The following is a 13,593-nucleotide window of genomic DNA, read 5'->3' as shown; positions in this document are numbered from 1 at the left end:
TTGATATCCTCGGGGGATCCTGGAACCAATCCCTTACTGATACTGAGAGAGAACTGTAGTACGTATAGTATGGTACTATATGTGTAAAAAAAAGGCATATTTATAAATGTAGTTTTACATGCAGATAATATCACTGGAAGGATTTGGATAGCATTAAACATTGTCATACACTGTTCTAAGAGTTTTTCATAATTAACACATTTAATCGTCCTAACAACTTTATTAAGGTAGGTGATATTATTCCCATTTTACAAATGAAGAACTGAAGCACAGAGAGATTAAGTAACTTGCTCAAAGGCACGAGAATCTGGTAGCAATGGTTATTTTACTTCTAGAGCAAGGGACTGAAGGACTAAGGGTCTGAGGAAGGAGACTTAATTTTCATTGTACATCTTTTTCAGTTGTGTGTGTGTGTGTGTTTTGCCATATTTATGCCTTACTTTAAAAATTATTTTTAAAAGTTTATCAGCACCATTAGGAAAATGGGCAAAAGACTATCATGAGCGCTATTTATAAGAGAGTCAATCTTACTAATTTTCAAAGATATGCAAATCTTACTAATTTTGAAAGATATACAAGTTAAAATAACTGCTTAGTTTCAGAAGGATTAGAAAGGTTGATAATGCCTGCAGTTGGGGAGTATGAGGAGCTGGACACTAGGGGGATAAAGTCATAGAACCTTCTGGGAGAGAAGTCTGGTGATGGGTTTTGCTAGTTTGCATGTGCTGCCATAACAAAGTCTCCAAATAAAGTCACATTCTGAGACACTGGGGGTTAGAACTTCAACGCATGTATCTGTGAGGTACAATTCAACCCATAAATAACATGGGTATCAAAATTTCATACACACATACTCCCTAAACTTGCAATACCACTTGTGGGAATCAGTCCTTAAGAAATAATCTGAAAATATGCACAGATATTCTTAGAAGGATATTCACAATGGCATATTACAGAATATATTGGAATCTACCTAAATGTCAATAAAAGATTGGCTAAATAATGATATAACTTCTCCCATTGTTAAATATAATGTGGATCTATATGTATTGACATAAAAAGATATGCAGAATATATAAAGTATAAAAAGCAGGTTTACTGAATAGAGTGAATATTATCCTATTTGTGTTAAATTTTAAATAAATAAAATTTTGGAATAATATATTCTAAAAATTAATAATGGCATGGGGAGTGTTACATAGGCTTTTCTTTCATTATACTCTACATATATATATTCTCAAATTAGTAAAAACAATAAACATTTTTCTCTCCTCAAAAAACAAAAAGAAGGTATTGAACTCAGTCCCTTTTATTTTTCTTTTTGGAAAACAGGAGTTTTATTTTATTTTTTTTATCTTGTGCGGGCCTCTCACTGTTGTGGCCCCTCCCGTTGCGGGGCACAGGCTCCAGACGCGCAGGCTCAGCGGCCACGGCTCACGGGCCCAGCCACTCTGCGGCATGTGGGATCTTCCCGGACCGAGGCACGAACCCGTGTCCCCTGCATCGGCAGGCGGATTTTCAACCACTGCGCCACCAGGGAAGCCCTATTTTGCTTTTAAACTCAATGCAGAACAGAATCAGAATATACTTAACTTAATAACACGTTATTTCTAAATCCATATGACCGTCTTACGGATACACGTAGCTCCATCCTTGTCATATGATCGCATCACTATTTAGCAAACCACAATTTTGGTCTTGCTAGATGCAGCCTGTACAGCAGGGGGCAGGATTACCTCCTGGAAGCCAAAGCTCAGGAATCTCCTTCCAACGTTAAGCAGAGAGAATGGTTTTCAAATTGAACACAAGGATAACTAAATGAAAAAGTTTCCTCTGAATCCAGAGATAAAAGTAAATTCCCAGAGAATGTGGTGCTGAGGAAACTTCTTAAGTAAGTAATACTGTAGATATTCTGATTGCAAGAGCAATCACACTTGGTTTAAAAGCGGGTCAGGAGTACTCAGAGTGGTTAGGAGACAGGGTGGGTGGCCTAAGGAAGGAGGGCTTAGAGTCGGATAAAGAGCGGTGTGCTGCCAGAGAAGGGTGGAATCCTGCTCAGCAGGTCGTTTGATGAAAGAAACCGAAACGCAGGAGGGAAGCCTCCATGGCGGGTGGAGTCGAGCGAGGGACGAGAGCAAATCTCAGAGACTAACTCAGGGTGTTTGGGAGGCGGTGCTGAGGCCGGTTTTTCCAGAGACTGGAACAAGGCTGAACATGGCACTGGGCGCGGACCCGGAAAACAAGCCTCCTCCGCCAGCCTCCCCGCGCCCGGGGCAACACCAGCAAAATACAAGGAGAGTCCTAGCAGGTGACTCAGGAGACGTGACGTGTGTGTTTCCGCTGCCGTCCGTGCCTCCGCCGCTGGAAGTAGTCCCCGTCCGCGTCAGCTCCGAAGGGAGCTGGGCTGGGGAGCCCAGACGCCCTCGGGGCGTGAGTCCCGAGCGGAGGGCACGCAGCCAATCCCTGGAAAGAGGGCGTGGCTAGCTCGGCCCCGTGGATCCCTCCGCCCGTGCTCACTGCGCTGAGAACTTGTTAACCGCCATTTTGGATGCTGAGCTTTCTTCCTCGAGTCTGTGTCTTCTGTTTTCAGGTGCGGATTCAGTCAGGTGAGTGTGGCTTCTTCAGCGTCAAGGATCTTTGTTTTCCTCCTCACACTGCGCTCCGGATTTAGAAGTCCCTAGCCCGGGATTCAGAGGACCCTGAGGAGAAAGAGAAGGATCCTGGGTGTGAGGGTCAGGCTGGAGGTCGGGCCGGAAGGGCTGTGGCGCGGAAAGCCGCCCAAGGCCGGGCCCGGGGGCGTGGCAGGGCCGCGGGCAACTTGGAGACCGTTGGTCCCGAATACTTGACGCCGCCAAACTCTGTTGTCCTCCCTACTCCGAGGCTTCACTTCCCCGGGGAGGAAACGCGGCCTGGGCTTCGGCACCCGACAGGGACAGGGCCGGGCCGGCGCTCTCGGGGACTCCCTTACCCGGTCCCTTCTGGCCCAGGGAGACTTCGGTAAGGTTGTGTCCCCGGAGCCTGCGGGAGTCTGTTCGCCTCCGAGTCCGGCAGCCTCCCCCCAGGCGGGGCGGCCTCCTGGGAAGGTACGTAGGGGCCCCGGAAGAAACTGCGTTTTTCTTTAGCGGAAGCAAAAAGCGACCTCTGGCCTCCTTTCGCAGACCCCTGCCTGTCTGATGAGCAATCTTGTTGAGGAGCCTGTAGCTCTGTCCTTGCCCCCCTTCCTCTTTCTGTTCTCATCGCTCCTCTTCCGCGGTGCTGGAGGTGAGACGACTTCAAACTCGACCTGCATAAAGTTTTACCGGGATCGGGACCGAAGAGCGTCCGTTTTAATGATTAGGTAATAGGAGAGACAGCCACTTCCACTCTCGGAAGTAGTAAGATTGAAATTAAGAGCTGGTCATAGTTTTTCTGTTATGCTTGCGTATTCATTATTTTTTAATTTTTTATTACGAACGTTGCAAACAGACAAAGGTAAAGACTAATGAATTCCCTCCTAATCCAGCTTCAACAACGATCAGTTCCTGTCCAATCTTGTTTCGTTTATACCCCCGTTGTGTATTTAATAAAGTAATATTTGATATATATATATGTTTCCTCCACCTCCCCACTCCCCCCCTTTGACTCCTTTACCTACGGAGAAATTTCCACGGGAAATTTTGTTTTTACGGCTTCCTTAGAACCTCATCTTCTGGGATAGGAGGACTTAGTAATATCCTTTTATTAGAGGATAAAAGATTGTTTTGAAACCTCAATATTGGTATTACATTTTATTTTTTATAAATTTATTTATTTATTTTTGGCTGTGTTGGGTCTTCGTTGCTGTGCGAGGGCTTTCTCCAATTGCGGCGAGCGGGGGCCACTCTTCATCGTGGTGCGCGGGCCTCTCACTATCGTGGCCTCTCGTTGCGGAGCACAGGCTCCAGACGAGCAGGCCCAGTAGTTGTGGCTTACGGGCTTAGTTGCTCCGCGGTATGTGGGATCTTCCCAGACCAGGGCTCGAACCCGTGTCCCCCTGCATTGGCAGGCAGATTCCCAACCACTGCGCCACCAGGGAAGCCCTGTATTACATTTTAAAGCCACCCATTTTCTCAAGTTTTCTCTCTCTTTCTTTTTTTTTTTTCTTTTTGTGGTACGCGGGCCTCTCCCTGTTGTGGCCTCTCCCGTTGCGGAGCACAGGCTTGGGACGCGCAGGCTCAGCGGCCATGGCTCACGGGCCCAGCTGCTCCGCGGCATGTGGGATCTCCCCGGACCGGGGCACGAACCTGTATCGCCTGCATCGGCAGGCAGACTCTCAACCACTGCGCCACCAGGGAAGCCCTCTCATTTTTAAAGTAGTGTTATTGTTCTGTCCAAATTGTTTTCTTTCTTCCTCTCTTCCTGTGCCTCTGGCTTCTCAATGATAGGAGCTCCAGAATCCCCAACTCTAGTCTACTTAGTTTAAGCTCTCATTCTTTTAAAATCAGAATCAAGTCCCAATGATGTGTAGTCTCTTTTCATTTAAAAATAAAACTAGAGGGCTTCCCTGGTGGCGCAGTGGTTGAGAATCCGCCTGCCGATGCAGGGGACACGGGTTCGTGCCCCGGTCCGGGAAGATCCCACATGCCGTGGGGCAGCTGGGCCCGTGGCTGGCCCCGTGAGCCATGGCCGCTGAGCCTGCGCGTCCGGAACCTGTGCTCCGCAACGGGAGAGGCCACAACAGTGAGAGGCCCTCGTACCACAAAAAAAACACAAAAAACCAAAGAAACAAAAAATAGTCTAACGAAGTAATTTAAAATACAGGAAAAGCAGTATGCCCATGAATACTAATTTCAGCATTATTTTATATGGCAAATATAAAAAGGTTGGGGAATTAATTAAAAATGATTACTCAGTGTGGTATTAGGCAGCCATTAAAATAAGGTTCTAAAGGCTGTAGCAGATATGCTGTTAAGTGGTAAAAGGATTCACTAGTGATCAGACTCCATCATTAACAACTTTGTAAAAATATGCCTTAAGAGAAACTCTTGGTAAAAGTATACCCAAAGAATTTTTTGTAATTTTTAAAATGTTACTTTTTAAAAAAAAGTTATTTATTTATTTTTGGCTGTGTTGGGTCTTCGTTTCTGTGCGAGGGCTTTCTCTAGTTGCGGCAAGCGGGGGCCACTCTTCATCGCGGTGCACGGGCCTCTCACTATCGCAGCCACTCTTGTTGCGGAGCGCAGGCTCAGTAGTTGTGGCTCACGGGCCTAGTTGCTCCGCGGCATGTGGGATCTTCCCGGACCAGGGCTCGAGCCCGTGTCCCCTGCATTGGCAGGCAGATTCTCAACCACTCTGCCACGAGGGACGCCCCCTTTAATGTTACTTTTATTGAGAAACAAGATAAAGATCCTTTCATAATGCCTACACATTTCAGTATTTATAGCTCCTTCCAGAAAATGATGGTCTCTGAATTCTGAAGCTTGTACTTTTGTTGTGAGTTATACATGATGCTACTGGTTTTGTGGTCCTTTATTTTATTAAATTTTCAATCTTGATTAGTTTGGTCAGTGGAGATTTCATCATAGTGTGAAAATACAGTAAACTTGGCGTTTTGCAAATGAAATGGTTTTAAAAATTGGGCTATATCATCTTGGAAATGCCTTCTAGCTTGCTTGTACTTTTATGTCACATCTTCATGTCTGCAATACCTAAATCATACCTAGATCTGTTTACATCACTTATAAGAAAGAAGTATTCAGGATAAATAAAATAATACATTTCAAATACATAAGTTTTCCTATGTACTACAAAATATCATTCTATCCACTATTGACTCTGTTGCCTCCCTTCCCGGCTTGGTTCTTTTGGAGCTACAAGACTCTAAAGTTGGTTTCTTAGGACTTGAGGGTCTGTTTTACTATTTCTAGATGAAGTTTTCAGGATTACTGCCTCTGGGCAGCTTCACTAATTTGGGTAGCTGTTCTGAGTTGCAGCAGTCTTTCCCTTGTCACCCCAAGTAACATGAGGAATGAGCCAATCCATGGTTTTACATTTTCCCTTATTCAGGATGGAGAGATTATCCAGTTTTAAAAGGCTCCTGGAGCTGAGTGATAAAAGAGGGACTAGATCAGTTTGTTGTTCCAGTGTTAAGGTCTGGGGTAAAGTGAGGGATCGGAAAGAGCCAAGAAGGGAACATGAGGTTGCTGACCTGTATGTGACATAATAGTGTTACACTAATAAAAATAGTAGTTAGAATACTGAGAAGTAGATTTGCAATCACTAGTTCGTAATCCTTTTATAAGGTTTATGTTATAATTGTTTATGTATCTTATAGTTGTTTTTGTGTCAGTTGTCCCCATTAGATTGTGAACTCCTTGAAACACCAGGGTCACGTCTTACTTAAATGTCTCTTGTCTCTGTTGGTTTAGCACAGTACTTGATAGAATAGCATTCAACAAATGTTTGGTGAGTGGATGAATGACAGTAAAAATGTTGAGGCACAAAATGATCTCAGAATAACCTGTAAATCAGAAGAGAATTTTAAATTAGGTATTGGACAATGTTAGTATGTGGTAATGTATATATGTTTGTTTTATGTCTGTAAATGTTTGTATATGTATAAAACAGTAACTGTTTACCAGAACAGTTTATTAACTTTTAGGTTATTCCTAAAGTTAGTACTCCTAATCATGCAAGATACAAAGTTTATGGTAGTTAGCTTTGGAAACACAGGTTCAAATCCTGAAATGTGGGAATTCCCTGGAGGTCCAGTGGTTAGAACTTGGCACTTTCACTGCTGGGGCCCAGGTTCAGTCCCTTGTCGGGGAACTAAGATCCCTGCAAGCTGTGGCCCAAAACCAAAAAATCCTGAAATGGTAATTAAATTTATCTTTTGTATTAGATGAGTTTTGGGTGTGTTGATCTTTAAAATATATTGGTAATTATTTAGGACCTGTGCCCCCTGCATTGGAAGCACAGACTCTTAACCACTGGGCAACCAGGGAAGTCTGGGAATCTAATTTTGAAAGTTGAAAATCCTCAGAACTCAAGTTGACAAAGTGTTTTGGCAAATTATTTTCCTTTCCTTAAATCTAAAACAAAACTAGATTCTGTAAGTTTGTGAAATTCAAAAATCAATGTTATTTTTAGTTAAATTTCCACTTAATAACATAATGAATGAGTGACAGCTTTGTACTAAGTACTGTGAGGCAGTGTGAGAATAACAGTGGAACCCTCAGAAATAGTGTTTGCCTTCAAGAAGAGCTATACTGATTATATACAGTTGAAATCCTCCAGTGAGGTCAAAACAGTCAAAAAAGTTAAAGCAGGGCCTCCCTGGTGGCGCAGTGGTTGAGAGACCGCCTGCCGATGCAGGGGACACGGGTTCGTGCCCCGGTCCGGGAAGATGCCACATGCCGCAGAGCGGCTGGGCCTGTGAGCCATGGCCGCTGAGCCTGCACGTCCGGAGCCTGTGCGTCCGGCTCCGCAATGGGAGAGGCCACAGCAGTGGGAGGACCGTGTACCGCAAAAAAAAAAAAAGTTAAAGGGGAAAAAAGATACAAACCATACCTTTAACATTTTATTTTAACCTAAGACACATACAAAATTCCATTTAATAATGGAGTGTAACCTTTAAAAATTGTGAATCACTGTATTGTATGTCTGTAATATATATTGCACATCAACTATTCAGTTTAAAAATTTTATTTATCAGCTGATCTTTAGATTATTAGACCTTTTCTTTGAGTATGGGTCTTTTTTTTTTTTTTAATTTCTGGCTGCGTTGGGTCTTCGTTGCTGTGCTTGGGCCTTCTCTAGTTGGCGGTGAGCAGGGGCCACTCCTCACTGCGGTGTGCGGGCTTCTCATTGCGGTGGCTTCTCTTGTTGCGGAGCACCGGCTCTAGGCGTGCAGGCCTCAGTAGTTGTAGAATGCAAGCTCAGTAGTTGTGGCTTGCAGGCTCTAGAGCGCAGGCTTAGTAGTTGTGGTGCACAAGCCCAGTTGCTCGGCGGCATGTGGGATCTTCCCGGACCAGGGCTCAAACCCCTGTCTCCTGCATTGGCAGGCAGATTCTTAACCACTGCGTCACCAGAGAAGCCCAGAGTATGGGTCTGTTGACTAGAGTTTATTATTTTACTTTATTTGTTGATTTTTTGGCCACACCCCTTGGCTTGCGGGATCTCAGTTCCCCAACGAGGCATCGAACCTGGGCCACAGCAGTGAAAGTCCAGAATCCTAACCACTGGACCACCAGGGAACTCCCTAGAGTTTTTTTTTTTTTTTTTTTTTTATTTTTTTTATTTTTTTTTGTGATATGCGGGCCTCTCACTGTTGTGGCCTCTCCCGTTGCGGAGCACAGGCTCCGGACGCGCAGGCTCAGCGGCCATGGCTCACGTGCCCAGCCGCTCCGCGGCATGTGGGATCTTCCCGGACCGGGGCACGAACCCGTGTCCCCTGCATCGGCAGGCGGATTCTCAACCACTGCACCACCAGGAAGCCCCCCTAGAGTTTATTTTAACAAACGTTTATATGATGCTTATTGTGTACATATGTTCTAGGCACTGTTCTAAATGCCACAATTTTTTTTTTTTTTGGCCATACCGCAAGGCTTGCGGGATATTAGTTCCCCAACCAGGGATTGATCCCAGGCCCTCGCCAGTGAAAGCATGGATTCCTAACCACTGGACAACCAGAGAATTCCCTAAACTCCACAGATTTTCATTTAATCCTCATACCAGCCTTTTGAGGTGTGAGGGTTCATGTAAATATTTGTGCTAATTTTCCTTAAATGTTTAACAGAGAAGCTGCCTGGGCCTGGATTTTCTTCTGGAATGGTTCCTAATTTTATATTCAATTTTTGTAATGTTTAGGGGCAATTACATTTTCGATTTCTTTGTGTCAGTTTTGTTTTTGTTTAAATTGAAGTATAGTTGATTTACAGTGTTGTATTAGCCTTGGGTGTACAGCAAAGTGATGAAGTTATACATGTATATCTCTTCTTTTTCGGATTCTTTTCCATTATAGGTTATTATTACGAGATGTTGAATATAGTTTCTCTTTGTGTCAGTTTTGGTAAATTGCGTTTTAACAGATTTGTCCATTTTGTCTCATGGTTGAATTTATAGGTGTAGATTAGTAATGTCCCCTTCTAATGTTTGTAGGATCTGTAATGATATCCATCTCTTTCCGTCCTGATACTGGTAATTTGTCTCCTCTCTCTCTCTCTCTCTCTCTCTCTCTCTCTCTCTCTCTCTCTCTCTCTCTCTCTCTCTCTCTCTCTCTCTCTCTCTCTTCCTCCCCCTCTCTCTCTTCCTCCCCCTCTCTCCCTCCTTAAAAGAACCTGCATTTGGTTTCATTGATTTTCCTCTTTTCTGTTTCATTGGTTTTTCCTTGTTTTTATTGTTTCCTTCTGCTTGCTTTGGGTTAATTTTACTCTTTTTATCGTTACTTGCTTAGATTAATTTGAGACCTACCTTCTTTTAAAAAAAAAATTCATTAATTAATTTTCGGCTGTGTTGGGTCTTCGTCGCTGCTCTTGGACTTTCTCTAGTTGCGGTGAGCAGGGGCCACTCTTTGTTGCCGTGCACGGGCTTCTCATTGTGGTGGCTTCTCTTGTTGTGGAGCACAGACTCAAGCCGCGCAGGCTTCAGTAGTCGTGGCTCTAGAGTGCAGGCTCAGTAGTTGTTCCGCGGCATGTGGGATCTTCCTGGACCAGAGCTCGAACCCATGTCCCTTGCATTGGCAGGTGAATTCTTAATCACTGCACCTCCAGGAAAGTCCTGAGACTTTTCTTCTTTCCTAATGTAAGCATTTAGAGTTGTAAATTTTGCCCTAAGCACTATTTTAGCTTCATCCACAAATTTTGGTGTTATATTTTAATTTTCATTTTCTTGCAGTTTAAACCTTTAAAAATAATTTCCACTGAAAGTTCCTCTTTAACATGGATTATTTAGAAGTAATGGTGTTTAATTTCCAAGTGTTTGGAGATTTTCTGTTATCTTTCTTGTTACTGATTTTTGGTTAATTTCTGGTTAATTTCCATTGCAGTTAAAGAACATACTTTGGGTGACTTAAGTTCTTTTTAATTTGTTGAGGTTTGTTTTGAACTCAGGATATGGTCTATATTCATGAATGTTCCCTGTGCTTTGCTGTGTTGAATGGAGTGTTCTGTGTAAACGTCATTAAGATACAATTGGTGTTCAGTTCTTCTGTTTCCTGATATTCTGTCTACTAGTTTGATGAATTACAGAGGGAAGTACAGTTGAAGTCTCCAACTACAATTAGGGATTTGTTTCTTTGTCCTGTCCTGTCTTTTCTTCTTGTATTTTGAAGCTCTGTTGTTCCCTGAATTCACTATTAGTACTGTTATATTTTCTTGGTGAATTCACCCTTTAATGATTATATAATATTCCCTTTGTATCCCTGGTTTTCCTTGCTGAAGTCTACTTTAACAGGATAGCCCCTTCAGCTTTTTTTTAAGTTGAGATATAATTGATCTATAATTAGTTTCAGGTGTACAACATGATTTGATATTTGTATGTATTGGGAAATGATCACAACAGTTAAGTCTAGCTAACATCTATCACCATACAGAGTTACAGTTGTTTCTCTTTTGATGAGAACTTTCAAGATTTATTCTCTTGGGAGTTCCCTTGCAGTCCAGTGATTAAGACTCCACCCTTCCACTGTAGGAAGCGTGGGTTCAATCCCTGGTCAGGGAACTTAGATCCCACATCCCACATGCCATGCAGCACAGCCAGAAAATAAAAAAATAAAAACGATATATTCTCTTAGCAACTTTCAGATACGCAGTACAGTATTAACCATAGTCACTACACCACATTGTACATTACATCCCATGACTAATTATTTTATAACTGGAAGTTGGTAATGAAATGGGTAGAGGGGGTCAAAAGGTACATCTTCCAGCTTTCTTTCTTTCTTTTTTTTTTTTTTTTTTTTTTTGTGGTACGCGGGCCTCTCACTGTTGTGGCCTCTCCCGCTGTGAAGCACAGGCTCTGGACTCGCAGGCTCAGCGGCCATGGCTCACGGGCCCAGCCGCTCCGCGGCATGTGGGATCTTCCCAGATCGGGGCACAAACCCTTGTCCCCTGCATCGGCAGGCGGATTCTCAACCACTGCGCCACCAGGGAAGCCCTCCAGCTTTCTTTTGATTAGTGTTTGCGTGATCTAGTTTTTTTCATCCTTTACTTTTAACCTACCTACATTATTGTATTGATGTGAGTTTCTTCTTGGCAGTATATAGTTGGATCATTTTTTGAACCATTCTAGAAAGTCTAGTTAACATCTGTCACCATACATAGTTACAATTCTGTGTTTTGTGTTTAGATCATTTCTATTTAATTATGTAATTAGTATATTTGACTTTTGGTCTACCATTTTATTATTTGTTTTCTGTTTTTTATTTCTGTTTCTGCTTTCCTGCTTTCTCTTGGGTTATTTGAACACTTTAGTATCAAATTTAAAATCTGTCGAGTTTTTTATTCTATTTTTTGATATAGAATGTTCTACTGGTCACTCTCTAGGGGATTACAGTGGATGTACTTAACTGCTCACAATCAACTTAGAATCAGTATTTTATCACTTATTGTGGAATATAGAAACATAAAGGTCCCTTTGCCCTGCCCCCTTTTATACTATTATGTTGTGGTTATCTTATGTATTACATGTACATACATTGAAAAAAAACCCGTCAGACAATGTTATTAGTTTTGCTTTTAACTGTCAAATACAATTTTTTTTATTTTGGCCATGCCACTTGGCATGAAGGATCCCCAACCAGGGATCGAACCAACGCCCCCTGCAGTGGAAGCACGGAATCCCAACCACTGGACCACCAGGGAAGTGTGTCCCTCAAATACGTTTTAAGAAACTCAAGAGGAGAACCATCTATTATATTTACCCAGATATTTGTCATTTCTGTAATATAAGATATAAATATTTGCCATTTCTTCCTTTTTTTCGTTTTCCAAGTTTTCTTTTTAATTTTCCCTCATCTGAGAATGACTTGTTTCACCTTTATTTCCAAAGGATATCGTCTCTGTATATAGAATTCTGGGTTGACAGTTCTTTTCTTTTGGCACTTCTTTTTGGCCTCCATTGTTTCTGATGTGAAATCTATTATTTGAATAGGTCATCTATTGGTAACATGTTTTTCTGTGACTTTCAGTATTCAAAAAATTTGTCTTTAGTTTTCAATTTCATTAAGATGAGTCTAGGCATACATTTCTTTGGAGCTCTCTGAGCTCTTTCAGTCTGTAGATTTCTGTGTTTTGCTAAATTTGGGGAGTTTTCAGCCAGTATTTTTTCAAAAGTTTTTTGGTACCAAACTGTTTCTCCCATCCTTCTGGGATTCTGACAGTGCAAACATTAGGTCCTTTGCTGTTTGTTCTACAGATATCTGAGGCTTTGATCACTTTTTTCAATGTTTTTTATCTCTGTTTTTCAGATTGGATACGTAGTATTGACCTATCTTGAAGCGCATTGGCTTTTTCTGCTGTCATTTCCTTTCTGCTATCCAGCTCACACAGTGCGTTTCTTACTTTTGATGTATTTTTCAGTTCTAAAGTTTGTTTCCTATGGAATTCCCTGGTGGTCCAGTGGTTAGGACTCTGTGGTTTCACTGCCGCGGCCGGGTTCCACGCAGCCAAAAAAAAAAGTTTGTTTCCTCGTTATGTCTTTGTTTCTTTACTGAGACTTTCTTTTTTTTTTTTTTTTTGCGGTATGCGGGCCTCTCACTGTTGTGGCCTCTCCCGTTGCGGAGCACAGGCTCCGGACGCGCAGGCCTGGCGGCCATGGCTCACGGGCTTAGTTGCTCCACGGCATGTGGGATCTTCCCGGACCAGGGCACGAACCCGTGTCTCCTGCATCGGCAGGCGGATTCTCAACCACTGCGCCACCAGGGAAGCCCTACTGAGACTTTCTGTTATTCATTTCAAGAGTATTTGGCCTTACCTGTTGCAACGTTTTTTAAAAATTTTTTTTTCATTGAAGTATGGTTGAATTGTTGCAACATTTTTATAGTAGCTCCTTTAAAGTCTGTGTCAATTAATTCCAACATCTGTATAATCTCAGCATTGATGTATGTTGATTGTCTTTTCCATGAGTTGACTTTCCTGGTTTGGTGTATTTCACCCACTCTCTCCACACCAGGGGTCCCCTTTCGGGCTTCTCAAGGCAGGACTAGAGAGCTTCTGTTGATATTCTTCCTTTCTCTATCAGTGTTCACTTCTGGGTTTCAGGCTGCCTTGCATCTAGTCCAGGGAATATAAGAGGAAAAAAAGTGATAAACTCACTGCTGCTTTATTGGCATGTCACATTCTGGTCTCCATCCAGCTTCTATTACTTACTTTTCAGAATCCTCAAAGAGCTGCTCCATACATGCTCTTCAGGATTTATAGCTTCATTCAGTGAAAGGAATGCTGAACCTAGAACCCTGTTCTTTACATGTGGTTTTTTTTTTTTTTTTTTTTTTTTTTTGTGGTATGCGGGCCTCACTGTTGTGGCCTCTCCCGTTGTGGAGCACAGGCTCCGGACGCTCAGGCTCAGCGGCCATGGCTCACGGGCCCAGCCGCTCCGCGGCATGTGGGATCTTCCCAGACCGGGGCACGAACCCAT

General features: G+C 42.8%; 1 protein-coding gene across 7 annotated transcripts in view; it reads left to right on the top strand.

The window, feature by feature from the left end:
- Positions 1 to 1,454: 1,454 nt before the first annotated feature.
- The window catches only part of IST1 (IST1 factor associated with ESCRT-III), a 69,553-nt gene continuing 57,414 nt past the window's right edge, over positions 1,455 to 13,593 (top strand). The window contains exons 1-3 of one of the 7 annotated variants that reach the window (XM_059043971.2): positions 2,434 to 2,606; positions 3,159 to 3,337; positions 12,425 to 12,505. The gene's annotated coding sequence lies outside the window, so the exon portion shown is untranslated. Of the gene's footprint in view, positions 2,607 to 2,808; positions 3,084 to 3,158; positions 3,338 to 12,424; positions 12,506 to 13,593 lie in introns of those variants that run through there. The other 6 variants (XR_010837987.1, XM_059043972.2, XM_059043976.2 and 3 more) reach the window with 6 other exon arrangements.

The sequence above is a fragment of the Kogia breviceps genome, chromosome 18 (assembly GCF_026419965.1).
Source record: "Kogia breviceps isolate mKogBre1 chromosome 18, mKogBre1 haplotype 1, whole genome shotgun sequence".
NCBI classification, from domain to species: Eukaryota; Metazoa; Chordata; class Mammalia; order Artiodactyla; family Physeteridae; genus Kogia; species Kogia breviceps.
The sequence above is the reverse complement of the archived record's forward strand: the minus strand, read 5'-3'. Positions and strand labels throughout refer to the sequence as shown.